We start from the raw sequence: 26,707 nt of genomic DNA, 5'->3' as shown, positions 1-26,707 counted from the left end.
GTGTTTGTGTGTATAATATAAAAATGCAAATTATATTCCTGAAAATTTAAATTATATTCATCTCAAATAGTAAATTTAAAAATGAATTGCTTGAAACGTCTATGAAAGCAAATCAATTAAAATCATAAATATTTACCTACTCTAATATATATGTATGATATATATATAGTTTCACTTCCTTTGCCTAGGTAGTTTATATCTCCTGGTGCCCCAAATGAAAGTTCCAGTACAGAACCAGACACCTGTCTTCTAATGTTTATATATTATTTTGAAAAAGAAAGAATTCTGCAGAAGAACAAGAATAAAAATATTTTAATTTTAAAATCATTTATTTCAGCAGAAAGACAACTAAAGGGTTTTTTAACTTATATTTTATAGGTTATATAATGAAGTCATTATTTCCAGAGAATAATTCTTCTTTCCAATTGCTTGAAACCACTGTCACAATAATTCTATTTAGATTAAAGAAACAATCATAGTCTCCTTTGAATTAAGAGACATATTTCATTTTCCAATACCTCCATTCTCTTCATTTCTTCTAAAATTCATTATAAACCAAATAATTTCATTCAGACCAGGCAACTACCGGAAACACAATCAAGGGTTACAGTATACATGTGAAATTTTAAATTTTGTCCTTTATCTTTTTCTTGGGAACATTTTACATTAACAGGTAGAAACTTGAGCTTTTAAAATATTTCCCTAAAGTAGTACATTTGCATGAAAACAATATATAGGAAAACTATAGCTTTTCTTCAGGATTAGTATGATATAGCACCATCAAAACATACTTTGTAAGACACAAATGTTATCAAGAAACAATGATTGCTCTATGGTCAAAGGGAGTAATCAAAAGGAAGTTTTAAAAAAACTACAATCCCAGGTGTGTGGATTTTTAAGTCAAGAAAATCAAAATGCATTCTTCATATATATATATATATATATATATATTTATATTTATATATGTGTGTGTGTATTTAATTTAAGCTATAAGTTCAGAAAAAATGCTGTTCTTCTGAAAATTTAGTAATCAAGCAGGACTTTGTAATAAGATGCATAAAGGCCAAAATAGGGCTTATATATTCAAGTAATATATTTAAATAAAAATTTGAGTAAGGAAGGGAAAATAATTTAACTATAATTCTTAGCTCCAAGAATTTCACCAAGCACTGTACATATGTAGTTATCTCATTAACTCTTTCAACAATTCAAGAAGGTTATCATTGCCTGTATCTTATGGATGAAGAAACTGAGGCTGAAAAAAAAAGGAGTGATTTACTCAAGATCATACAACTAGTTTGTGGCAGAGTAAGAATTTCAAACCAGATATCAATTCAAAATCCTTCTGTTGGGCTTCCCAGGTGGCGCAGTGGTTGAGAGTCCGCCTGCCGATGCGGGTTCGTGCCCCGGTCCGGGAAGATCCCACATACCGCGGAGCAGCTGGGCCCATGAGCCATGGCCGCTGAGCCTGCGCGTCTGGAGCCTGTGCTCCGCAAAGGGAGAGGCCACAGCAGTGAGAGGCCCGCGTACCGCAAAAAAAAAAAAAAAAAAAAAAATCCTTCTGTTATTGACATGAGGATTCTTTAATGTTCTATACAACAATTTTTCTAGAAAAAGCACAACAAAGTCAGCACTGAAAAGATGTAGGAAAATATTGGTAGAAGTATATTCACATAGCCATTTAAGAAAGTAATTTTCCAGCAGCTATCAAAATTTTAAACATAAAAAAGCATGTCCTTTTACCCAGTAATTCACTTTCAGGAATTCATCCTATAGAAATCTTGCTATGCACAAGTATGCCATTGCAACACTATCTGTAATTTCAACAACAGAAAAGTAAGATCAACCTAATGTCCAGAAATAGGGAATTATTTCAATATAATACAGTGTGCCCACACCACAAAATTGTACATAGCAATATAAGACTATGGTAAATCTACATGTACTTACATAAAAAGATCTCTAAGATATATTTTTAAGAGTAAAAGGAAAATAGAATATTACAAGTAAAATGGTCTTATTTATGAGCTATGTTAAATTACAGATAGATGATAGATAGATAGATAGATAGATAGATAGATAGATAGATAGGAAGAAAAACATATTGAGAAGATCTTCCTACCATCCAATGATCTTGTGACCATGATTTATCTTTATTCCTAGAAAACAGTTCATGCTACTTGTCAAAGACCAAGAATTAAAATATCTCCCTCACAGGTCTATTGGAGCTCCAGGACTGAATCCACCACTACCATATTCACCATAAAACACATTTTTTGGCATTTACCATTTTAAAGCACTTTCACTTGAATTACCTAATCTAGTCCTCACAATACTAATAATCAAAGTATCCCAGAGCAGTTCAACAAAAACCAAGTTATACTATTTTGCCATTTTATGCTAGTAAACTCATATTTATTCAGTTAACAAGCATTTATTGAGGGTTTACTATGAGCCTGCTTCTCATAATAGGTAGAAACACGAATCAAATTAGACAAAGATCCTACACTGAAAAAAATGAGCAACCAGAGTATATGTGTTGGGAGATGTGGTGAATTATAAGATATATGCACAAAGAACATAATTTAAGGTAAAAAGTGAATAGGTAGCATCAAAAGGGTACCCAAAAAAGTACAAACTATTGTCTCAATGATCTGCAAATCATGAAGCCTGGGGGTCTTCCGTAAGAATCAAAACTTTGAACTCAAGTTGTTCAAGTGACTTTCTTTGCTTATTTATTCACAATAGTTCTTTTAGGATTGTACTGATCCTACAACACTCTACTGTGCAATATGACCAAGGGGCAAGCACACAAAGTCAGAGAGAAGTAAATTGGAGCAGCTGGGGCTGCTCCACTTACTAGCTGTTTGGGAGAGTCATTTAACCTCTCTGAGCCTCTGTATGGTAAACTGTATTTTCTAAAAGTGACCATGTCAACATTTCTCTTCAGAACCTTGTCACTCCTCCATTAAGAGGAAAAGTCAATGTCTCCTCCTCTTGAAATTGGGCATTCCTCATAGTCACATAGTCACTCAATGAACAGAATATGACAGAAGTTAATGCTACAGTGACTTCCAAGGCTACTCATATAAATGATCTCATTCTCTCCCTCTCCCTCTCCCTCTCTCCACTCTTAATACTCACCTTTGAAATCTGTCCACCATGCTCTTAGAAAGTGCAAACTAGTCCATGTGAAAATATCACATGCAGTTCGTCAGCACCTATCAGCATCAACCACTCAACTTGTGAGTGGATGAGGTTTCAGATGATCACAGACCCAGTCTTCAAGTCTCCCAGCTGAGGCCTCAGACCCTGTGGAGTAGAGAGACAAGCCATCTCTATCTGAATTCCTGATCCACAAATACGTGAACCTAATAAATGGTTGTTTTGGTGTAATTTGTAACAAAGACAGAGTAACTGGAACATTCAATTCCCTCATCTGGAAAAACAGGAGGAGAACAGTATTTAGAGTGTTGTTTTGAGGATTAATAGAACCAATATAAAGCATTTAGTAAACTACCAGGCACACTGCCGATAATAAATGGAAATTACTGTAACCATGTTAACCCCTCTGAAAGATTGTCCTCTCTGCTACAGGCCACATTATTTTGCCTCCTCTCTCCACCTCCCTGGTAGAAAAGTCAATCCTCATTCTGAAACTGCACCCCAACCCAACACATATTCCAGAATTAAACCAGTCTTTAGCTTATGAGCAGCTAGGTGCCTTTTAGCAGGCAGTTTGTACATCCCTAATCCCTTGCAGTAAACTTTAACTCTGAAGGTGGGAATTAACAGAGATGGAGTGGATGGAATAGCCAAGAACAGACAATGCAGACAAAAACTCTTTGGTGGTGAATCTACTTTCTAAGTATTTTCTGCTGTCACTTAGGGCAGTATGTACTTGTGTGATATCTCACACATACACACACACACACACATTCACCATTTGAAATGAGCTCTTGTGTGATCAAAAATCATGCTGGTTGGTATTCAAAGCATCAGCTTAAACATTTCATTTTTCTGTTCATTCATTCATTCATTTTACAGACCTTTACTTAGCACCTTGTACACTCCAGGAACTATATAGGTACTAGGACTTCAATGATACATCCTACATACATCCTTGAAGATTTACAGTCTAAAGGTAGAACATATACGAGTTCTACTTGGTTATTGCGGAGTTCCTTCTTCTCCCCCAAAATCTTTAATAGTCTGCTTACACTAAAAATGTGTTTTAGTTAAAGAGGTCAAACTTTAAAACAAATAAGTTGTATATTAAGGCATCTTCAATTTATGTTGATATTCTTCTCTAGTAATTTACATTATCTTCATCATTGGCACACATATGAACCAACACAATATTTCAAGTATATCTGTTTTGTCTTCTCTTCAGTTAATGAACAAAGCTAAATGATCATGGTATTGCCATATGGGTACAAATATTACAGTGCACATGTTGTACTCGTGAACATAATAAATATTTGCTAAACAAGGCAATGAAAGTGGGGTTCTGGTAAAAACAGACTTAGTGGAAATAAAAAGAATCTGACAAGCTTTGCACAAGTTCCACAACAGCTGCCTGAGGAAGTCATGTTGCCCATCAGGATCAAATCCCTCTGAGAGGACTTGAATGAGCAATAGCCCTATCAACTGTCATAGTTAATGCTTCCTAGAAAAGCAGCTGCACTGAAAACTACTTACTGCTTAGTAAACTATTCAGTGTTCATAGCCCAAGTGCTAAGTATACATCCTCCCATCAAGACTATCAAGACTAACTCCATTTTGTCATATATTCCTACTTCACCCAAAGTCCAAGCCCCCATGTCACCCTTTATCTCATAACCAAAGTGCTTTCTACATCCTCATCCAGTTCTCCTCCTTTCTCCTTCTACCTAAACCCCAGATTTTCACATGCCTGGTTTCCTCTCATTGTTCAGGTCTCACATCAATTACCGTCTTCTCAGAGGCCTTCTCTATGCCATTAGGTAAGTCTTCTGTTATGCTCTATTACAGCACTATTGACTTCATTCACAGCATTGTCACAAGTTGTAATTATAACTTATTTTTTTTTCTTTACTTGTTTCATAACTTCTTTACTTACTTTTTTACTTGTTTATCATATCTTTCCAAATTAGGTGATAAGGTCCATAAAAGTCAGGGATAATACTCATATTGCTTACCACTCTATACCAAAAGACTAAATCAGGCACTAGCATGTGGTATGTGCTCAATTAATATATGCTGGATGAAAAAATAAAAACATGAAATACATAAATATCTAACAAGAATGTATCATTATATTAGCAGAAACATATACTTTGCTCCAATTCCACTACACTCATGCAGGTCAACGTCATCTCTTAATTGATTCAAACAACTTTTAACTGGTCTCCTAGCTTCTGCTGCTTCACTACTTTTTTCCCTTCTATTTAGTTTTGCAGCTTTTTTATTGATGCATAGTGAACTAAAAATATTATATTAGTTTTAGGCATATAACACAGTGATTTAATATTTTTATACATTACCAAATGATCAGCACAATAAGTCTTGTTACCATCTGTCACCACACAAAGTTATTGCAATATTATTGAATACATTCCCTGTGCTTTTCATTACTTCCCCATGGCTTATTTAAAACTGAAAGTTTGTACCTCTTAATCCCCCTCACTTACGTCACACGTCACCCTATACCCCACCCTTCTGGCAACTACCTGTTTGTTCTCTGCATCTATGAGTCTGTTTTTTTCTTATATTTATTCATTTGTTTTGTTTTGTTTTTTTCTTTTTTTTGTTTGTTTTTTCTGTTTTGTTTTTTAGAGTCCACATATAAGTAAAATCATATGGTAGTTATCTTTCTCTCTCTGGTTTATTTCACTTAGCATAATACCCTCTAGGTCCATCCATGTTGTTGAAAAGGCAATATTTCATTCTTTTTTATGGCTGAGTAATATTCCATTGTATGTGTATATATGTGTGTATATATATGTGAGGTAATATCTCACTATGGTTTTGATTTGCATTTCCCTGATGATTAGTGATACTGAACATCTTTTTATGTGTTTATTGGCCATCTGCATGTCTTCTTTGGAAAACTGTCTATTCAGGTCTGCTCATTTTTTAATCAAGTTGTTTTTTTTTAATTATTGAGTTGTATGACCTATTTATATATATTGTCTATTAATGCCTTTTCAGTCATGTCACTTGCAAATATTTCCTCCCATTCAGTAGGTAGTCTTCTCATTTTGTCAATGGTTTCCTTTGCTGTGCAAAAGCTTTTCATGAGATATTACCTCACTCCTGCCAGAATGGCTATCATCAGAAAGTCTACAAATAACAAATGTTGACAAGGATGTGCAGAAAAGGGAACACTTGTACACTACTGATGGGAATGTAAATTGGTGCAGCTACTATTGAAAACAGTAAGGTGGTTCCACAAAAAAGTAAAAACAGAGCTACCATATGATCCAGCAATTCCACTGCTGCATATACATCTGAAGAAAATGAAAACAGTAACTTGAAAAGATTCATGCACCCCAGTGTTCATAGCAGCATTCTTTATTTACAATAGCCAAGATATGGAAGCAACCTAAGTGTCCATCAACTGATGAATGAATAAAGATGTGATACACACACACACACACACACAAACACACAATGGAGTCTTAGCCAAAAAAATGAATGAAATTCTACCATTTGCAAAATCATGGATGGACCTAGAGAGTATTATGCTTAGTGAAATAAGTCAGACAGAAAAAGACAAATTCTCTATGTTATCAATTATATACATAACCTAAAAAATAAAACAAATGAATGTATATAACAAAACAGACTCACAGATATATGGACAGAGAACAAACTGGGGAGAGGAAAGGGGGAGGGGGCAAGATAGTGGTATGGGAATAAGAGATACAAACTACTGGGACTTCCCTGGTGGCACGGTGGTTAAGAAGCTGCCTGCCAATTCAGGGAACATGGGTTCAATCCCTGGTCCGGGAAGATCTCACATGCCATGGAGCAACCAAGCCCGTGTGTCACAACTACTGAGCCTGTGTGCCACAACTAATGAAGCCCACACACCTAGAGCCCATGCTCCGCAACAAGAGAAGCCACTGCAATAAGAAGCCCGCACACTGCAACGAAGAGTAGCCCCCACTTGCCACAACCAGAGAAAGCCCGTGGACAACAATAAAGACCCAACGCAGCCAAAAATAAATAAATACAATAAATAAATTCATTTTTAAAAAAAAGATACAAACTACTGTGTATAAAATAGATAAGCAACAACGATATAATGTATAGCACAGGGAAATATACTCATTGTTTTGTAATAACTTTAAATAGAGTATAATCTATACAAAATATTGAATCAGTATGCTGTACACCTGAAACTAATATAATATCATCAATCAACTATACTTCAATTCAAAAAATTTATTGAGATTTGTTTTGAGGCCTAACATGTGATCCATCCTGGAGCTTGTTCCATGTACACTTTATAGTATTCTGAAGTTGCTGAATAGTATGTTCTATAGATATATATTAAGTCCATCTGGTCTAATGTGTTGTTTAAGGTGAAAGTTTCCTGATTGATCTTCTGTCTGGATGATCTATCCACTGATGTAAGTGGGGTATTAATGTCCCCTACTATTATTGTATTACTGACAATTTCTCCCTTTACATCTGTTCACTTTTTATATTTAGGTGCTTCCATGCTGGGTGCATAAATATTTACAAATGTTATATCCTCTTCTTGGCTCAAGCCCTTTATCATTATGTACTGACCTTGTTTTTTGTTACAGTCTTTGTTTTCAAGTCTATATTGTCTGATATGAATACTGCTATTCCAGCTTTCTTTTCATTTCCATTTGCATGGAATACCTTTTTCCATCCCTTCACTTTCAGTCTTTGTGTGCCTCTAGATCTGAAATGAGTCTATTGTAGGTAGCATATCCACTCAGCCTCCCTATATCTTTTGACTGGAGCATTTAGTCCATTTACATTTAAACTGATTATTGATAGGTATGTACTTATTACCATTTTGTTTATTATTTTCTGGCTGTTTTTGTAGTTCTTATCTGTTCCATTCTTCTTTTCCTGATCTTTTCCTTTGTGACTGGATAATTTTCTTTAATGTTATGTTTGGGCTCCTTTCTATTTTGCATGTGTGTACCTATTGCAGATTTTGGTTTGCAGTTACCATGAGGTTCATATATATATCAACCTATACGCAGTAGTTTATTTTAAGCTGATAGCTGCTTACGTTCAAATGCATTCTAAAAGTACTACATTTTTACTCCCCTTTCCCACATTTTTTATGTCATATTTTATATCTTTTTATTTTGTATCACTTATGTACTTATTGTATAGTTGATTTTATGACTTTTGTCTATTAGCTTTCATACTAGATTTTTAAGTGGCTAAACCACTGCCTTTAGTATATATTTGCCTTTACCAGTGAGATTTTTTTTTCTTTCATATATTTTCTTTTTCCTAGCTATGGCCTTTTCTTTCCTGCTTAAAGAATACCCTTTAAATTCTCTCATAAGGCCATTTTAGTGGTGATGAACTCCTTTAATTTTTGCTTGTCTGTGAAATTCTTGATCTCTCCTTCAATTCTGAATGATAAGTTTGGCAGGTAGAATAATCTTGGCTGTTAAGATTTTTTTTTTCCTTTTTCCTTTAAATACATTGTGCCACTCCCTTCTAGCCTGCAAGGTTTCTACTGAAAAATTAACTGATAGACTTATGGGGGTTCCCTTGTATGTGACTAGTTGTATTCCTCTTGCTGCTTTTAAATTTTTCTCTTTAACTTGTGCCATTTTAATGACGATAAGTCTTGGTGTGAACCTCTTTGGGTTCATCTTATTTGGTACTTTCTGTGCTTCCTCCACCTGGATATCTGTTTCCTTCCCCAGGTTAGGGAAGTTGTCAGCTATTATTTTATCAAATAAGTTTTCTGCCCCTTTTTCTCTCTTCTCCTTTTGGGACCCCTATAGTGCAAGTGTTAGTACACTTGATGTTGTCTCTGAGGTCCCTTAAACTATTCTCATTTTTAAAAGTTCTTTTTTGTTTTTGCCATTCTCATCAGGTGATTTTCACTTTTCTATCTTCTAGATCACTGATCTATTCTTTATTATCTAATATGCTGTTGATTCCCCATGGTGTATTTTTTGTTTCAGTTATTGTATTTTTCAGCTCTGACTGGTTCTTTATTTTCTAAATCTTTGTTGACGTTCTCACTGTGTTTCTCCATTTTCCTCCAAAGTTCAGGGAGCATGTTTATGACTATTACTTTGAACTCTTTATCAGGTAAATTATTTATCTCCATTTCATTAGGATTTCTTTCTGGGGTTTTATCTTGTTCTTCCATTTGGAACATATTTTCTGTCTCCTCATTTTGTTTCTCTGTTTGTTTCTATGAATTAAGCAAAACAGCTACCTCTCCCAGTCTTGAAGCTGTGGTTCTGTATAGGAGAGTACCCTATGTAGACTGCATGTGTTGGGTGGCTTTGGCAGGCTGGCTGGAGGTGGAGTGGGTGCCAGCTGAGGGTGGGATCCAGGGGTTGCCTTGGCAGGACAGCCAGAGCTGGAGTAGGTACAGATTAGGGGGGATCCCAGACTGTACCACATCAGGGCCACCTTGGCAGGATGGCTGGAGTGGGCACACACTTGGAGGAGGCCTCAGAGCACACAATGCCAGAGTCACCTTTGGGGGACAGCTGGAGCTGGTTTGGGCCAGGGGCCTGGGGCACACTGGGATGGCCCTGGCAGGCCTGCTAGAGCACCTGAACCATGTTCCTGCTTATACTATTAAGGTAGAGGGGGAAAACAAAATAATGGCGCCCTCCAGTGCCTCTGGGCCCCAAGAGAATTCCAGCAGGTCCCCTTCTATATGGCAGATGCTCTAGGGTTAGTAAATAGATTTCCTTCATGTATAGTCTAGGTGCCCTTTAAACCACTCTTCTTTCCCCATACCCCAGGACAGGCAAGTCTGCATGCAGACCCCTCAGTGATATACCTCCCTACTGGAGGTCACCACAACAGGGGTGGGATTCCTGCTGATAACTATGTCTCCATCTCTCCTACCTGTCTGTATGTGGTCATTCTATTATTTGTCATGCAGAAGCTGTTCAATCAGCCCTTAGTTCTTCTTCAGGAGTAATTGCTCTGATAAGTAGGTGTAGATTCAATGTGTTGTGGGAGGAGGTGAATTCAGGGTCTTCTTACACTGGAACCTATTCCCTTCCCTTCTGAATCTGTTCTCCACATAGTAACAGAAGTGATTTATAAAAAGTAAATTTGAAAACAGAAAAAGTAATTCGAAACTTCTGCTTCAAGAAGGAAAAGTAGATCTTCTTCCCCCTATTTCTCCCATTAAGTACAACTGAAAACCCTGGAAACTGTATATAAAACAAACATGCCTCTGGAAAGTGAAGAGAAGGCAAACCAGCAAGGGACATGGAGACCCAAGGAACCACAAGGTAGTGAGTTACTTGTGTTTTCTTTTAACCTCACATATTCCAGATTTGGAGTTGAAGAACTGGCAAACCAGAAATGTCAACAGACATAAGCAAAAAGACAAACAAAAGCCATACTCCTTGGAGGTTTGAGAGGGATAAATATGCTTGGAAATGAGAAGGGAAGCAGGAGCCACAGAGGGTTTTATTAGTGAGGAGAAGCAGCATGTCTCAGTGTTTTCCTTTTCTCTTTTTTTTCAATCTAACTCATCTACTCCTCTTCCCTCTGGACTATATTTTAGATTGCAGATCTCCCTGACACATTTCCATGGCAATGCTAGACCATTACTACCTGTCTCGACTCCACCACTATCAGACAGGAATCAGATTTTCAGATGAGATCTGGGGAACAGGAATAAAGGAAATGAGAAGTGGTAGGAGAACGGAAGGGCAGATAATAAGATGCTGAATTAACCTCTTAACTTATAGCAAATATTCAAAGTGTCAGTGGAGAAGGAGAGAGAGGAAACTCATCAATGGTGTGGCATTTCATACTTCAGTACACATTACAAATACTCACTGAGAGTTTCAAACTATTTACTACCATATTCAACTAAATGGGGAAGGTTTTATGGAAAACATGAACATGTGAGAATCAATTGAAAGACGGATAATTCAGTGAATTGCTGGGATGTAAGAAAGAAATTTAGGAAAAACTGCAAAGGTGTCAATGTAATAACTGAACCAAAAAGGAAATTTAGTATTCTTGATTATTGATACATGAATACTATACATGAATATATTATGTATATTATATACATAATAATACTATATATTGTTATGTAAATATATTGAAATATATAATAAAATTTAAGCTGTATTATCATTAAATATTAAGAAAAATATCTAATTGAATATACTTTTTAAGTTTCACTTTTAGGTCCAAATCAGTGCTGAAACAGTGTACTAGGAAACAACTGAAACCTTGAAGCAAGCATTTTAAATATAAATCCATTAGTGCTCTTCATACACTAATGAATTAGTCCATACACTAATGAATTATTCTAATCTAGGCTTTTTGAATTCTCAGTAAATACCTTTGGATAATATTTGCTAATGTTAAAATCAAACCATGTATCTCAGAAATGACATTAAGTGACTTGTATATAATATCAATACTTTTTGTTTTGCTAGTCAATGGATTCCTTTTAAAGCTGCTTATAACTTTTTCTTTAATATATATAACAGTGAAATGCTAAATTTTACCACAAGGTGGCTCTTCCTAGATTCTAAATTAACTGTATCATGTAAGTAGCACTGAAGGGCTTCCCTGGTGGCACAGTGGTTAAGAATCCACGTGCCAATGCAGGGGACACGGTTTCAAGCCCTGGTCCAGGAAGATCCCACACACCGCAGAGCAACTTGCTCAAGTGCCACAACTACTGAGCCTTCTCTCTAGAGCCTGCAAGCCACAACTACTGAAGCCCATGCACTGTAGAGCCCGTGCTCGACAACAAGAGAAGCCACCACAATGAGAAGCTTGTGCACCACAACGAAGAGTAGCCCCCGTTCGCCGCAACTAGAGCCAGTTTGGGAAAGGAGAAAAAAATGTAATATGTACAACTACATGCTCTTTCAATAATTTTTGCGTGTATATGTGTGTGTGTATGTGTGTGGGGGGGGCCGAGGGGTGTTGGAAATCCATGATTTAACCTATTTCACTTGTACAAGAGTATATCTCCCATTCAATGACGGATACAGGATATGAAATGTCAGATATGAAATAATTCACTTAAGGAATGTCTTTATTAGCATTTGAGGGAAGCCCAAAATACAAAACATTCATTCATTCAACAAATATATATTGGTCCTGACTATATTCCAGATTCTGTAATAGACAACATAACAGAGTTGTTAAGAACATAGACCCTGGAGCCAAATTGTCTAGGTTCCAATAGTAGTCCACACACCCCCGTCCCCACTATCTGGGTCCTCTTAGGTGAAATACTTAACTTATCATACCTAGATCTACTCACGTGTGAAATGGGTCTAATAATATAAGGTTGTCATGAGGATCAAATACTCAATATAAGTAAAAAGTATAAAAGAGTGCTTGCTATGTTTAAGTGCTTGGTAAGTATTAGCTATGATTATTAGGCACTGTAGTTGACTTAAATCACATCAGCAAACTCCTTGACACTCCTCCCATCAAAAGTCTAATGTTCTTTTCTTTAGATATGAGCTAGCCTTAGTGATGCATTCACAAAGAGCAGAAGGCAGTGACTTCTGAGGCTAGTTTAAGAAGGCAATACAACCTCAGCATGGCCCACTCTTTCTTAGGATGCTCACTCTTGGAACCCAGACACCATGTTGTGAGGAAACAAGGAACAAGACACAAGGAAAGTCCAGGTAGAGGCGTCTGGCCAACAGCCCCAACTAAGGTTCCAGGCAACAGTGAGCATCGGCTGGCAGACTTGCATATTAATGAGCCAACAGGTGGTTCCAGTCACAGCCTTCAAGCCGCCCTAGGTGTGGCTGAGTAGAGCAAAGCTGAGTTGCCTCTCCCAAGCCATGTTCCCATTGCGGAGGCATGAGCAAAATAAATGTTATTGTTTTAAGCCACTAGGTTTTGCCAAGTTTAGTCACTCATTAATAACCAGGACAGGCACTGAACCCATAAATAAGAAGATCCAGCTTCTTCCTTCAAAGAATAGTATAGTCAAGTACACAGGGACAGTATGATCTACTAAGAAAATTTATGGACTTTGGAGTCAGATAATCCAGAGTCCTAATCCTCTCTGCTTACTGCCAAACACCTCCCTAAGCTCTGCTTCTGCATCTGAAAAATCAAGGTTGTAATACTTGCCCTCAAGGATTTCTATATACCCTAGCAAATCACCTCCCTGCCTTGAGATTTGCCTCTCTATTTCTTCTGGACACCAGAGACAGAATAATCTGTCTGAAATTCAAATCTGATCCTGGGTTCTTTTCTCTGTCTTCCCATTGCCCATTCCCGAGAGGAAACTTCTATGCTCCTCAACCTTGCTTTCAAGGTCCTCTGTGACCTGGTCTTCCACCTCCTCGGCCTCATCCTGAGCCTTCCCAATTCTATGATTTGAGGTATTTGCTCTGTGGACTTCCTCTATTTCTCTTCTTGCATTTCCTTCTAAAATCCAAAGAATTCCCAGTCAAGTCTCTATGTAGTGTTCCAGCCACAGAAACATGAGCTTGTCTGAAAGCTTGAAGGACGGGGTAGATCTTAAGTATGACGTTCTTAAAGAGGTGAACCAGGAGTTTCATGCAGAATTTCAAAGAAAGCTACCTAAGCATTACCTTTATACACCTTTCCTTCCCCTGAAGGTTTTCCATTCTGAGCAGCTGGCAAAAATCTTTTTCCCCTCATGACTCTCTTATAGTCAGGTAGCCCCACCCTCCATTATATCCCACCTCTATCATGTACCAATCCTGGTCCTCAATCTTCCGCCCAAGACCAATAGCTAAGGTAATCCATCCTAGAATGGTTTAGGACATACAGAGAACCTAGCAGTCAGACGCCTAGACTTCTCTCACGTCCTCAGAAAGGAAGCACACATGGAACTTCCTGGGAAAGGCAATCTCAGCTATCCTCTTGGTTGCTTTACTTATATAAAAAAAATCAGCCCATTACTACATTATGCAAAAGACCTAATAAGTAAGATTGACTCCTTTACTTTGAGGTCTGGGGTGCATGGAAAATTGTACATATTCATATACTCATAATGTTTTGCCCCTAATACACTTGACTCTACCATGCTGTTTTTCACCACCAGACCTTAGGAAATACTGTCCTGCCTGGAATGCCCCCCTCCCCACACTTCCAATCCCCATTCCCTTCACCTGTCTAACTTTTAATAATCCTTCAGATCTGAATTTAGATGTTATTTTCTTCAGGAAGTCATCACTGATTATCTACTCCACGGCCTGGGTTGGCCCACTTCCTTCGTATGAACACTCTCTACTTGACCGAGTTATGGTTCTTGCTGCTCTGCATTGTAATCACCTGTTTGGTCTGTTGCCTTTGAACTATACTGTAAATGCCATGAGGGCAATAACTAATTCTGATTTTAATACCACTGTGTCTCTTTGGTCGGAGTATGGCAACCATAAGTGTTCAATAAATATCTGTTGGTGAAAAGAATAAATGAGATAATACATGTAAAGTGACTACCACCGAACCTGACACTTAATCCCCAACTCCAAGTAAAACTGCCTCTCTCTTCTTTATGTTGATCAGGTACCCTGTTGAGAGATCCATCCTAGTGTCTAGAACACATTCATATTTATTGATTTAAGTGCCTATCTCTACTTAACTGCTAACTGAAGTTGTTAAGTATAAAGTGTTTATCTTTAAGTGACCAGCACTTGGAATTATGCTTCACACACACAAGGTACTCAGCAAACGTGGGCTGACTGAATGAAGGGGGAGACAAATATGAAAACAATTTCAATACAGTGTGATAAAGGCCAAAGTTTACACTAAGGACAAACAGGAGCACAGAGGAAGAAATGCCAGCTAAGCTTGGGAAACGTATGAAAAAACACATGAAGGATTTAAAATGTAAGCTTTATGAATGGACTCTTTCAAAGGAGAGAGAAGCGGCAGCATGGACCAAGGAGAGGAGGCATTTCACATTTATAACAAGTGCTTCATCCGGTATAGGGGCTAAAAAGAGAGAAAAAGAAAACCAGGAATGAGGAGATTAGAGTGGTAGGCAGGGGGCAGATCATAAAGTCCTTTGTGCCAGCTGCCAGGCTAAAGAGTTTTGTGTTTTATCTCATAAATGATGCTTAATAATAAAGGATTATGATGCATGTAGACCTATGTTTCAGAATTCTCACTCTTGTAGCAAAAGTGGAGAATGAAAGTCTGGTGTCAAGGATACCAATGTGGAGCCAATTGTATTGGTCCAGGGCAATATATCGGATGCCCAAAGGAATGTATTTGTAGTGATAAATGAAGAGAAAACAGTTTTGAAAGATATTTTAAAAAACAATTGATAGAGACTGCTTCTGACAGGGTATAAGGATGGAGAAATAAAAATCTGAGACAGGGCTTCCCTGGTGGCGCAGTGGGTGAGAGTCTGCCTGCCGATGCAGGGGACACGGGTTCGTGCCCTGGTCCGGGAAGATCCCACATGCCGCGGAGCAGCTGGGCCCGTGAGCCATGGCTGTTGAGCCTGTGCGTCCAGAGCCTGTGCGTCCGGAGCCTGTGCTCCGCAACGGGAGAGGCCACAACAGTGAGAGGCCCGCGTACCGCAAAAAAAAAAATCTGGATCAATTCTTAAGTTTTCTGCTTCAGGTGATCTAGTAGTAGGAATGTTGTCACCAACAAAAGTAGAGAGGGGAGGGGAACATCAAGGTAGAGAGGAGGGAGACAATGAAGAAATAATGACTTTAAAGTACTGATGGGACATTCAAGTAGGAATGTTCAACCAGCTTTTGGGACTAGGCCTAAGTGAAATGCGCCTTCCTTTTCTGTTCTCTTCACGTCTAGAAAAGGAAAAACTGGGATTGGGGGGTCAGCTTTACCATTTTTCCAGCTGGACTGTTGCTGACAGGCAAACACTTCTCATCACTCAGCAGCCACAATGAAGTGGGTGCTTCTCCCTGTGGATCACTAGAGGGGAAGATACGTGACCTCAATCTGTACTAGACACCACCTAACCTGACTTTCCATAAATCAATAGAGATCCAGTGGAAGTATAAGCTGATCTTTATTGAGGAAGAATCCTTGAAAACCATCCCAACCTTTCTCTAAAGCTATATATCTTTACCCATTAATTGGGACACCATCCAAGTTCTTCTGCCTCTTATTTAGGATTTACTCATATCCTCATCATTGATCACCTCTGATTATGTCATTAACTACCCTCATAGAGAACATTATTGATTGTTTTTCAGCATCCATGTTCCATCCTCCCCTCCCAACAGCATCCAGATTGTTATGCTGACATACACCCCCTCCCCCATGCAACCCATGTTCTTTGCATAAAGCTTATTCAAAGTCACCTACTTCGGGGCTGGACCTTGGTTGATTTAAGCCAACAAACATGTTCTATTCCCCTGGCCACAGTCACTGCTGCATTGTTGGGCATCTGACTTAAACTGTCCAATCAGGATAAATCTCAGGAATCTGCTTGGAATATTCAGATGGAAGTTCTTTTTCCCACAAGAATTAACGAGGAGACATATATACTTCATTACTACCGGCAGCCATCCTACATCGTGAGGCTTTTTAGCCTAACACTACAGAAAACAGAACAGAACCATTAAGTCATCAGATCACCCAACTTAAAATCCATCCTACCTCTGTATTTTCAGGTAATTTCACGTGTCAATATATTTGATTATTAATGTTTCAGCAAGTGTGAGCCGTATTTTCTATTACTTATAGCCCCAAGTCATACCAACCAATTTAGAACCTGGTATTAAAATGTGAAATGAGCTGAATGAGAGAAGCATGGTCCAGCACATATCCCAGGCTGAGGAACTGGCCATCCTGATAATAAGGTTGAAAAATTGTTGGTTAAACTGTTAGCTGTTGTGATGGGAAAGAAACACTGTGTTCACAAACACTGAATTCTCCAGGGCACCTCATCCTCTCTCTTCAGGCCTTCTCAAATACTACCTGGGTGATGCTGGTGGCACATCTCAATAATTCTCTGAACTAGCAGCCCTCAAGAAGAATTTTGGAGAAGTTTGCTGGCTCCACCTACCTGTGTACTGCATCCTTAGAACATGGAGTACTTAGCAACTTATATCCTCATCTTTGGTACTTAGCTGCCATAGGTGATAAAACTCATGTATCAGCCAGTTGCATATCTTTATGTCTATCTATATCTACAACCATACCTATAACTATATTTATATACATGCTCATGTGTATATCTATAAAGCATATATATACATATGTCTAAGTCTATATATCCAGCTGCATACATAATAGTACGTTGTTGTAACATTTAGGGTGGTTATAGCAATTAAAGGAGCTCAATGGGTATTTGTTGAATGAATAAAAAATGCCTGCAACGTTTTGCATTCTCAGTAAAGGCTAGACATTATTATCTGTATTTATTGTATAATAGTAAAGGTAGTAACAACAGAAAATCCCAAGGTAAGCTTGCTTATCAATAAGGAAATTTATTACCTCAGATAATTTCAAGACCAGAAGCAGAGCAGACTCTAGGCACAGTAAATTCAAAGGCACCATCATGTCATCAAGATGCTTACCCCCCTTCACTCTGCCATCCTTATACCGGCTCCATCCCAAAGCAATTCCCTTGCAGTTGCAAGATGACGACCAATGGCAGTCAGGACTCTTTGTGCTTCCTTGTTCATAGCCAATTGCGGAGAAGAAGAGAATATTTCCCCCCAAGAACAGAAATTAAACCCTTCCCTTTTTTGGCCTTTCTTTTGATCTTTCTCTTCACTTGCCTATGTGGCAAGCAGCCCTAAGGTGGCTCTGTCCAATTTAAGATAAAAGAAAAATTTTAAAGATATTGACTAGCCCACAGAACCTCTAGGAAACTTGGGGACAATGCCGCCAGGAACAAAGCCTAGAATCAAACCATAAAACAACTCTTGTGAGGATGCTTCTGTCACTGAGCTTTAGATGCTCTACCTCAGACGACCAACACAGCCGGCATGGGAAAGGATTCATCTGATTGGTAATGCAGAGGGCATATTCTGTACCCTAGCTGCAATGGAGGCTGAGAAAGCAAGTATACAGCAATTTAGAATTTTATAGGGGGAAATGGGCTCTGACTTCTCACCCAGATTCATAAGACTGGAATTCCCCAGACTCAGAAAGACACTCAGAGTTGGCATCCAATAAGGTCTGCTGCAGAACTGTTACAGGAGCTTCTGTCAACTCAGCCACCCACATGGTATGGTGCTCTCTGGGGAAAAGAGGACTAGGTGAACAACACTCAAAGGGCTTGCTTGTCAAACTGTGTACAGTATTCAAGCAAAAGTGAAGGAAGATTCTCCGTTTCAATTGGCAGCAGGCTGCCGTCCTGTGGGTCTCCAGTCCAGCAGGGGCAGGTAGCATTACTGGAAGATCTCCAGCTTGCATCCGTGGTGTAAGAGTTTGACTCAAGTGACACTGAATGTCTCAGCTCTGTTAGTGGAAAGGCTAGTGCAGAGCTGTCAATGCAAGCATGACTCCATCAGTGGCAAAAGCAGTGACAGCAGCTCATCCAGCAATGGTGACAGGGAGCAATGACCAAAACAGATTCCCTGGAGCACAGAAGATACCTCTTGGGGAGTTTAAGGGTATGTAGAAAAGGAAAAATTTACAAGAGACTAGAGCTCCTTAAAATGAAGTGGGAGCTTGAAACTAGCAAGATTTGGGTATTAATGTTAACATCCAATGTCTCAGAGATATATGGTTCACATATGCAATTGGAGAAACATCTGGCATCTTACTTCCTGGAATTAGAGTGAGTTCTTAGGAAAAGGAAAAGGGAGTGCTTTTGCTAACTGGTTTCCTTTTTCCTCCTACAGAACATAGGAAGCAGCTTTCCTAGAATGCTCTGCCCCCCCCCCCCACCAATGTCTACAAAGTTGTTTTCTTCTAGACATTCACATTCTCAGAGAGGTCCGATTTGATGCCTCAATGGATAATTGCTGCACGTCCCCCTACCCCAGCCACTCTGATCATATTACTCTATTTTATTGTCTTCAAAGAATATAAATTCCTAGGTAAATTCTTAAAACTTATTTCTTGTTATGTCTATTGTCTGTCCCCACGTAAACATTTACCAAATGTGAACTCCATGAGAAGAGTTGGCTTTGCATATGCTCTTGCTGATAAATTCCTGGAGGCTTAGAACGATAACTGGAACACATGGTAGGCAAGCAACAAATATTTGTTGAATGAAGAGGAAGATCTGGCTCCTCACAGAGTTGAGGCTATTTGATACCACATAAAAATTAAAACTGTCTGCAAGTCTTTATTTCAATTCAAACAACTTTGTCTCTCATTATTAAGCAATCTCTACATAAAATCCTCTACCTTTTCTGCCTAGGATACTCCTTTTCCCAACTATATCCCTCGCTTCCCATCCAGACACATCCTTCACCTGGTTAATTCCTTCCCAATCATTCTGGTCCACCCAGTCTTTCAATAAGGAAGATGAGAGAAGTAAGAACTCAGAACCAATATCAAAGAGCAAATCAGAATAACAGTAAAGCATCTGAGGACAGAACAGGCACATGAGAACATCAGTGTATCAAGACAAATTATTTTAGGAGCCAAACCTAGGATGCATGAATTATACTAGAGCTAGGTAAGAGTCAAAGAAAAAATAAATGAAATCATCTGAGCCAGCTATCATACTGTTAAATGAAGTGAGGAACCCAGGAATTCCTGGAACTAAGTCCAAATACTTTGTTTTCAATCTATGTCTTGCCAAGTATGGCCCTCTGAGGGTCTAGGTTCTACCACCTGCAATGACAGAGAAGGAATGGCGGAGGAGAAATCTGAGCTTGGGCTTCAGAGACAGACAGAACTGGGCTTGACTCCTAACCTTTTCTGAACAAGATAACTTCTCAGAGAATAACTTTTCATATATAAAGGACAAGCTATTTGGCCTTTCAGAGACTCAATCTGTAAAGGATCAATTATGATAATAGTACCTGACTCGTGGGATTATTTTGAGGGTTAAATAAGTTAATGTACATAAAATCGATAGTGCAGTTCTCTGCTCATGGTTCATTCATTCATTCAACAAGTATCTACATACATTACTATTAATATTGTCTATCTTCTTAAAGTAGTTGACCTACCGAGTTGACTCAAGATAATAATAATAGCTATTGTTCATTTTGCCAGGCACTGTACTAAGCACTTACCAAGCAAGATCATTTTTTTATTTTTCACAATAACCTTATGAGGAAGAACTATTATTGTCGCATATTACAGATGAAAAAAGTTGGAAGTAATCCAAACAAAAGACCACAGGAAACCCAGATGATTTAAGCCCTCCCTGAAGAGGCTGATATCCTACATAGGAGATGAGCAGGAATCCTGGTATTGATGGATCAGACACTTGCTACTTCTGCCAAGGCTATACTTTTTCCCCTGAAAACTTTTTTTTTTTTTCTTTTTTGAAAGGATCTCTTGCGCACTGGGATGTTGAAACCTGGCACTGGGACCTCAGAAACCAGAATTCCTTCTCTGTGTTTATCCCAGAAGCTGAAGCATATCTCAAACTTTATTAAGACAAAGACTTAAATGTACAATAAAACCTAATCCATTGGTCTGTTTAATTTCGGTAGTTTAGCTTTTTTTGGTTTTCATTTTATTTTTGCTCTGCATAATGCCTTTTATAGATCTTAACCAGGTTGTGATACTTCTTTGGTTATCTTCTTAAGGTTTCAAATGATACACATAAACTCATAAAGCGTTAGATCTGAAGTAGACCTTAGAAATCATCTATCTAGTCCAGTGATTTACAAATTACTCTGAGCAAATGAAGGAATCCTTTCTCTTTAAGCAGAGTTGTTTCACTTTGTTTCATAGAGCAAATTTCCCTTTAATGTCTCTTTGAAACCAAATTCCACTGAGAATGTTTGTATGTGTGTCTGTTTCTCTTAAACCACCAAGCTGATCCAATAAGACAACTTTAGTCACCCATTTTCATTCATTTATTCAGTCTAGCCCCAACATACGCCAGAGGTTCTGCGAGCCAGTGGAGAAGAAAAAGACATGTCCTCTGCCTTAAGGAGCACATGTTCTAGTCAGGAAGGCAGTCACATAGGGCTAACCAGTGGGGGCAAGACCACAGCAGAAGCTTGTAGAGAGGACTGTGGGCACATGATGAAGAGGGATTCAGACAAGCCTTTGCAGAGCAGGTCACCTAGAGCTGAGCCTCAGAAATGGGACAAGAGGAGTAGAATTCCAGGCAAAAGCTACAAGAAATACTAGCAAGAGAAAAAAATGAAAAGCTCAGACTGGGAAATAATTGATATAGCTGGACTTTGAGATTCATTGCATGTGATAGGTACTCAATAAATAGCTGGTTAATTAATTTACTAATTAATTAATATGGAGGAAATAGACCATAAAGGAGAAAAAAGTCATTACATGAAGAGGCTCATGGGCCTACTCAAAAAATTTGGATTTTATTCTCTAAACTAGGAATTGAAAATGCAAAAGTCTAGAGGGATATTATAGGAAATGTGAATAAGTAAGATGGGCCAGGTATAAAAAAATTATTATGGAGACTTTACATGAAGTACCTGCCTTATTCAGGTATCATATAAAATGCTGTCAACACATGGATGTCCAATATATAATCCTGGCCCTTAGGCTGCACACATAACAAAGTACTCAAAAATAATGTGATGATTGTCTCCATTCATGTACCAAATACAAATACAATGGGCTCATAGAGGCAGTGCTTACTTAATTCCATCTGAGGAAATCGGGGAGGTATTACTCATGAGATCATATTGGAGAGGGACTTGAGGGATGAGTAGGAGCTCATATCTCTATTTCCAGCTACATCCAAAGACCCTTCAATCCAATCAGATTGGTCTCCTCAGTGTCCCACAGCACCCCACATTGTTATGCCCTTTCTCAAGTTTTTGACTTTGCCTAGGGTGCCTTGCCTGCTTCCTTTACGTATTCAATTCCTAGCAATCCTCAAAGGCCCAATGCAGGCCTTCCTCATGAATAAAATACATGAAGATTTCCCATGGGCCCGTGAGCCATGGCCACTGGGCCTGCGCGTCCGGAGACTGTGCTCTGCAACGGGAGGGGCCACAGCAGTGAGAGGCCCACGTACCAAAAAAAAAAAAAAAAAAAAAAAAAATGTTAACTGAGAATGTACCGGGGCAAGACACTATTGAAAGGGTGAAAGATATTTAGGACACAATGAGTGCAAAAGTGCTCAGAAAAGGGCGTCTTACTATGCATGGTAAGAAGTTTACCAGTTTGGGAGTCAAGAGTTCACTGGCTCTGGGATTGATTACAGGCAGAACTTTTTGCTTCTGTTTTCCTCAGTAGTCTTAGCTCTAAAATGGAGGCTTATCTTCATGACCATTATGGTCCCTTTCAGTTCTAAGACTGTAACTGTGATTTGGTGAAGAAATTTGGTCTCTTTGTTGTATTTCCAGTAGGATTTCCACACATGCTTTCAAAATCTTCCTTATGTAATATGATGAGTGGAAAATCACTAATCAATGGTAGCAGTATTGAAGTCTCTTCTTTGTCCCATTATAAATGTCATGTAATTCCTACCCTGGATTTAGGAAATTGCATAGGTCACAAATTCATTGTAATAAAGTTGGCTATCACGCTGCCCTGTTACAACTTTGGTCACTTCCTGTTACTCTAAGAACAGATCACTTGTGGTTCATTTTCTGAACTCTTACAATTTCATGGCAGGGAGAAAATAAAGGGCAGGCGGAGTACAGATCCTGAATATTATGATTACAGAAACACTGCCTATGGAAAACAGCATACATGAATTAGGGAATTCATGAATATATCAAAGTAATAATTGAAAAAGAGTCATTTTATGTTTTTTAGTTATTATAAATCATTGAGAAGGACTTGCTTGCATTTTATCAGCTTTTACTTTGCACCTTCAGTTTGCCTCATTCCAACTTGCTGTATTAGTTGTACTCTTGATTATAAGCAAAATAACCAACTCTGGCTAGATTTAAGTAAAAAGCAAATCTATTCGAAGAACACTAAGTTACTCATGAACTCTAAGGAAAAGTGGAGAATGGGGAAGAACCAGATCAACTCCAGGGATCTTAGCCGTGGGACTTCATGGACCACAGAATTTCCCTTAGTCTGACTTTAGCTCCTGTGACTTCCAGCCTGTAACCACACCACCCACCCTCAAAATAATTTCTAGAAGAGAGCATTATTTGGACACAACTTGGGTCAAATATCCTCTTCAGATACAATCAACTATGACAAAAAACTTTTGTTATAAAAGTATCATATTACGAACATGGCCACGAGGGCCCCAGTCTTGTAGAAGAGGGACAAGCTTCATAGAAGGGGGAAATGTTGGGATCTAGGAAGCTACCTCAAGAGATGTCTGCCTATTTCACATACTTTTTCTGTTGTGTTTTTTTCTACCTTTCCTCTCCCTGCCCCTTAAACCCACTACCACCAAGTACCACTGTCGATATATCATTGTATAAAATAGTACCTTGAGTGGGCTCAATACATCCTGCTAGGTATATATCTTTTATATAAAATTAAAGTACTGAAAGGGCAGAAAAATGGTCTTTACAAATTAAAGACCTGTTACTTTACAAATTAAAATGTATGCAATTCAGTTTGATTGTGTGCACTGTATAGAGGCATCCAAGCTTAACTATCAATAAAATAGTCCATGCATAGAGATTAGCCATTAGATGTTGTCTGTGATAATACAACTTTTACTCTGACAACCACAGGATATTCTTTCTTAATTATTAAGGATGTTCCTGAGGCCAGAAATAAACCCATGTATATGTGGTCAATTAATTTTTGATAAAGGGGCCAAAAATATATTATACAATGAGGAAAAGACAGTTTCTTCAATAAATGGTGTTGAGAAAACTGTACAGCCGCATGCAAAAGAATGAAACTAAACTACTATCTTACACCATACACAAAATCAACTCAAAATGGATTAAAGACTTGACTGTAAGACCTGAAACCATAAAACTCCTGGAAGAACACAGGGGCAGTAAGCTCCCTGATGTCAGTCTTGGCGATGATTTTTTGGATCTGACTCCAAAAGCAAAGGCAACAAAAGCAAAAATAAACTAGTAAGAACTACATCAAACTAAAAAGCTTCTACACAGCAAAAGAAACCATCAAGAAAATGAATGGGAGAAAATATTTGCAAATAATATATCTGATAAGGGGTTAATATCCAAAATATATAAAGAACTCACACAACTCAATAGCAAAAAAGCAAACAACCCAATTAAGAATGGGTAGAGGATCTAAACAGACATTTTTCCAAAGGAGACATACAGATGGCCAACAGGCACATGAAAAGATGCTCAATATCACTAATCCCCAGGGAAATGCAAATCAAAACCACAATGAGATATCACCTCACACCTGTTAGAATGACTATTATCAAAAAGACAAGAAATAACAAGTGTTGGTAAGGATGTGGAGAAAAGGGAACCCTCTTGCACTGTTGGTGGGAATGTAAATTGGTGCAGCCACTATGGAAAACAGTACGGAGTTTCCTTAAAAACTTAAAAATAGAACTACCAGATGATCCACCAATTCCATTTCTGGGTATTTATCCAACGAAAACAAATACTAATTCAGAAAGATACAAGGCACTACCAAGTTCATTGCAGCATTATTTACAATAGCTATTATATGGAAACAACCTAAGTGTCCATCTATAAATGAATGGATAAAGATGTGATACACACACACACACACACACACACACACACACACACACACACACACAAAATGGAACACTAAGCAGCCATAAAAAATGAAACCTTCCCATTTGGGACAATATGGATGGACCTTGAAGGCATTATGCTAAGTGAAATAAGTCAGGGAAAAAACAAAACAAATACCATGTAATCTCACTTATATGTAGAATTAAAAACAAAACAAAACACCAAGCTCATCAATACAGAGAACAGACTGGGGTTGCCAGAGGTGGGAGGTGTGGGTGAAATGAGTGAAGGGGGTCACAAGGTACAAACTTCCATTTATAAAATAAATCAACCATGGGGATGTAATGTACAGCATGGTAACTATAGTTAATGAAACTATATTGCATATTTAAAAGTTGATAAGAGAGTAAGTCTTAAAAGTCTTCATCACATGAGAAAAAAATTGTAACTATCACATTAGAAAAAAATCATAGTTGTATGGTGACAGATATTAACTAGACTTACTGTGATGATCACTTCACAACATATACAAATATTGAATCATTACATTGTACACTTGAAACTAATATAATGTTATATGTCAATTATATCTCTTTAAAAATATTTTAAAGAAATATTCAGTTCATTTTCTAAAAGTAAAATCTAGACATTAATCTATACCAGATATTCTGGAAGATAAAAGTTACATATAGTATGTATATCCTGTATGCTCCTTTCAATAATTAGTGAAGGAAGTTCTTTTTGGACAATTCCAATGATTTTTCCTAGATCTTTTTTCTCCTCCTAACTGGGATATCTCTATGCCTTTACTTCTTGAAAGTTTAATATTCCTCAGCTTCCTTGATATTAGATTATCAGATTTCCCACATCAAAAGTATCTTTTGCTACCACCTGCAGTCCTGACCACAAGTGAGGAAAATATTGCAAAGCTCCTTTTTCTTTTCTTTCTATACCTTTATTAACTTACAGAAATCATGGATATAACTGCCACCTCACAGCCAAGACTCTCAAGTCTGTCCTGAAAACTACCTCATGTTTTAGTCTACTGTTTCTACAGAATTCTCTTTTTATGTCTCATTCACACTGGAAGAGCAATATTATTAACCCAAAACCACTATTATGCCACAAGCCAGATTATCTTCCTGTGTGAATTTTGAAATTACGACTATCAATTTTTCCGAGTCTTCGTAATATTCGAAAGCCTTAGAAATCATGGAATGATTTTTATATCAAATTGCTCAATTCTAATGATAAACAGACCTGCAGACTGGTCTGAATTTCAGTATTTGACTATCAAAGAACGACTTTCCTGATAATCTTCAGCTCTTTAAACGTGCACGTCTAACAAGCTTAATACCATATTATTTGAGATAAAATTGCTCTCGAGATAGTAAAAAACAAACAAACAAAAAACCCACCACTAACACACTGAAGAATTTCAGGAGTTCTCTGCCAACGAGGAGTTCTGAATTATGTAGGACGAATAGGCTGTAGCGGAGCATTCTATCTTCTCACTCAGAATCAACTGTCATCCCTTAAAGCGCTGTTAACTCTGGAAACTATTCTGTAACCTAGTAAAACAAGCCCAAACTGGTGATGACTACAAGTCCCATGATGCAGAGCAGAAGCCCGGGCCAATGTTGGCCGCAGTGCCTCCCGGGAATTGTAGTCTTCTCATCACCTGTTGGGGAAACTAGGGACCGTAGTCTCCATTTCTCAAAAGTTAACTTATAAAAATAAAGCTGTGGAAAAGAAGGTAAAATTCTTACCACAAAACTAGTTTCAACCTAGCTGCCAAAGACCCCTAGCCCCACAACTCC

The 26,707-nt window shown here is 38.1% G+C and overlaps 1 long non-coding RNA gene across 1 annotated transcript; it reads right to left on the bottom strand.

Annotated features, from left to right (window-relative positions):
• Positions 1 to 1,028: 1,028 nt before the first annotated feature.
• LOC132593794 (uncharacterized) lies at positions 1,029 to 26,668 on the bottom strand. Its single transcript, XR_009559650.1, has 3 exons — positions 26,306 to 26,668; positions 3,145 to 3,312; positions 1,029 to 1,483 (listed from the first exon to the last, which is right to left on the bottom strand). It is a non-coding gene; the product is annotated as an uncharacterized lncRNA (long non-coding RNA).
• Between the last annotated feature and the right edge of the window lie 39 nt (positions 26,669 to 26,707).

The sequence above is a fragment of the Globicephala melas genome, chromosome 17 (genome assembly GCF_963455315.2).
Source record: "Globicephala melas chromosome 17, mGloMel1.2, whole genome shotgun sequence".
In the NCBI taxonomy this organism is placed as follows: domain Eukaryota; kingdom Metazoa; phylum Chordata; class Mammalia; order Artiodactyla; family Delphinidae; genus Globicephala; species Globicephala melas.
The sequence above is the reverse complement of the archived record's forward strand: the minus strand, read 5'-3'. Positions and strand labels throughout refer to the sequence as shown.